Here is a 3208-nt window from a genome sequence, read left to right on the forward strand (position 1 = left end):
AGAGTGCAAAATTAGTAAATGGGCAAGAAGAGAAGGAAAAAGGGCAAGAGGGCGGGTCGATTTTCGGCCTAAACACTCCACCATTGACCATTGCATCACTTTAAGGCATTTCGTTGAAAAAGTTTGGGACAACCAAGGAGGAGAGGCTTCTTTTTGCTTCGTTGACTTCAAAAAAACTTTTGACATCATCCTTAGAGGTAAGCTTTGGCACATAATGGAAGAACTTGGGGTCCGAAAGGAGTTTCTAGCTATTGTCCATAAACACTATGAGTAGGTTAGAGCTAAAATTAGAACTTAAGAGGGTATGTTCGAGTGCTTTGCTACAATTATCGAGGTCAAGGAGGGGCGTCCTTTATCTTCCACATTGTTCGGTCTATGTATTGATAAACTTGAAGAGTGGTTAAACAATAATAATGAGGATGGTATCTGGTTGGCAAGGTATGTGGTGAAGTTGCTTTTATATGCAAATGACCTTATTCTTATTGCATAACCCCCACAAGATTTGATAGAGCATTTGTAGGCTAGTGAACTAGCAAAAACAAAGTCATGATCTTTTCCTTGAAAAAGAATAAGCAGTAGGTCAATTTTATCTTCAAGGGCCACCCCTTGGAAGTAGTGGTGGAATACAAGTACCTAGGGATTGATTTGCACAATAGATTTTGTTGGGAGATGTGTGGATCAAAAAGGATCCAAGGAGGACGGAGAGCATTATACCTTCTTCAGAATAGATGTAGAAAAGTAGAGTTGTGGGATTGAAAGACTTAGAAAACACTTTTTAGTTTGTTAATGGTGCCAATTATCCTGTAAAGGTGTGAAGTATGTAGGAATAACATGTCAAACAATAAAATGACAACAAATAGAAATAATTCAAAAACATCTAATCATGAGCAACCTCAAAGTCAAATCAACAATACCTTATGAGATCCTTTTAGATCAGGTTGCTATGTTCCCAATTGAGGCTTCAACTTTCATTCGGTTGTTATGCTACTTAAAAGAGGTTGAAAATATGGATAAGCACTGCTGGCCCAGAATCATTATTGGAGAGGAGCTAAGTCATAGAAAAAAGACTTGGAAGAAACAAAAAAGCAAATAGATGAACAAGTGGGACATAAATATGCATGAATCTCCTAGCACTAAAGAGGAGATAAAAAGGTAGGTGCTAGAAAAATTTAAGAATGCCATGTGCAACAAACAATTAGGCAAAAAAAAAATACTATACTAAAGAATTTAACCCTACTAGGAGCATGATGAAATTTTTTATTTGGGATCTGCAATCAAGGGAAAAGACATAAATTTTAATTGCATAATTATGGACAAGATCTCATCATTTCCGATGTGAAACTAGTAGATGGAAGGTGCCCAAAGAAGATTAAGAAGAGAGGATGTGCACTTTTTGCAGCAAGAGGGCGATTGAAATTGAATGACATTTCATCAAGGAGTGTACAATATATGAAGATATTCGTAATCAATTTGATAACAAATTAAAAGTGGATAGTTCGAATGAACTTTTTGAAGAAACCAGCAAATTTTTTACTCAAAATTTTTAAGAGAAAAACTCACATATAATATAAATCTAAAAATGAATTAATTTGCATCTTGGTCTTTTAGACAAAATTCATTCACTCATTCATCAAAATAAATGGGGATGGGGAAATTCGTTGGGTAAAGGCGCGAATGGAGGTCGTTTGCGAGCAGATATTATGATGGATGGAATAGAGAAATATCAGATCGAATACTCACCTGCACGGTAGAAAAGTCTTCTGACTAGAAAACAAAAAGCCCATTTTCATTTCATAAAACCCCATCCAGTGGTAATCAATGGGACCCTGGGGGCTGAGATATACAAGTTCTTACCAGACGATCTACAACGAGACTAAGAAAATACAAGAAGTAAACAAGCATCGGAGCATGAAATGGGTTTTCCAAAATGGCTGGGCCACATTACAGAACCAGATAATCAACCTTCTGCTTTACAAAAAAGATGATCAGAGAGCTGAAATAGGAGAAAGAGGCTTCAAGATCCTTCGTTGCAGTAATAGGAGGGTTTTGAAGATGCCTAATAAGGGCTCACGATGTGGCACACGAATAACAATTTTTCATGTCTTTTACTGTGAAGGATGATATATTTTGTTTGTTTGAGGGGACGCCGTAGAATCTGCCGAGCTTAAAGCTGCAAGACTGGCTGTCTGGTCAATTTTCGTTATAACTATAAAATCAGAATTTTAATGGTCCTCTGTAATCTCATCAGCGACTTCTCTTAAGCTGCTACAGGCATTTTTTAAAGGGGTTTTAATCAGGTAATGCAGATAAATTTGACTATTAGATTTGAATACCTCCATTTTTGATTTCTCAATGTCATTTTCTGGAGTCGGTTTAATTTTGTTCATGTGCAGGGGTAGAGGACAGAGTGGCTGGAAAGGGAGGAGCTTCACCCCATTTTAGGGTTACGAATTTCAGCATTGCGGCCACACGGCCTCAAGGTGGAGTCATGCGCTCCTTATTTGGGGTTGTAGCTTCTTGTGGCTGTACACCATTTTTTTTTTCCAATTTGGCCTCTGTTGTTTGGGGTTTGTAAATTTTTTATAAAAGGTTTTGTTTATTATGTATATATTTCCGATTTTATTTTCTTGGTCATTTAGCTGATGGACATGAGTAAAATATGAATTCACAATTGTTTCATCTTGTTATTACAGTTGTTTCACTTAATATGCATAAAGCATTTCTGCAAGTCAGTCTTTTACATCAGAAGATCTAGTAGAACTTTGAGGCAACCTTTAACATCTATGCCAATTGATATAAGTCCAAGGCCAAATGCTCACACAAAATTTCTTTTCTGCAATAGCTCTTGCATAATAAACGCATCTTTCCTAAACCATAGACATACAAAATACATTTGTTTCTACAACAAATCCGCATAAATTTGAACTTGACGGAATTAGCTTTCTGGATACTTTTGGCTCGAATATAAATAACCTGAATAAGTTTTCGGGAAAAAGGAAAATATTGATTTTATGGGAAAGGACACTAAAATGGAGGCACGGAGCACCCAGTACTCCAAACGATCTTGGTTGCTATCCATTTATAGATAGATATCCTTTTTTATTGAGGATTATTCACATGTATATATATCAGAGACCGTTGTGTACAATCTGCCCTAAAGATTCGGACGAAATAGAAAAATTGTGAAATTTTTACTAATCATTAGCAC

The 3208-nt window shown here is 36.4% G+C and overlaps 1 long non-coding RNA gene across 1 annotated transcript; it reads left to right on the forward strand.

The window, feature by feature from the left end:
• The first annotated feature begins 1626 nt into the window (after positions 1-1626).
• Positions 1627-2627, forward strand: LOC131045414 (uncharacterized). Its single transcript, XR_009105809.2, has 2 exons — positions 1627-2297; positions 2394-2627. It is a non-coding gene; the product is annotated as an uncharacterized LOC131045414 (long non-coding RNA).
• The last annotated feature ends 581 nt before the right edge of the window (positions 2628-3208 follow it).

This window comes from Cryptomeria japonica, chromosome 7 (assembly GCF_030272615.1).
Source record: "Cryptomeria japonica chromosome 7, Sugi_1.0, whole genome shotgun sequence".
Lineage (NCBI taxonomy): Eukaryota > Viridiplantae > Streptophyta > Pinopsida > Cupressales > Cupressaceae > Cryptomeria > Cryptomeria japonica.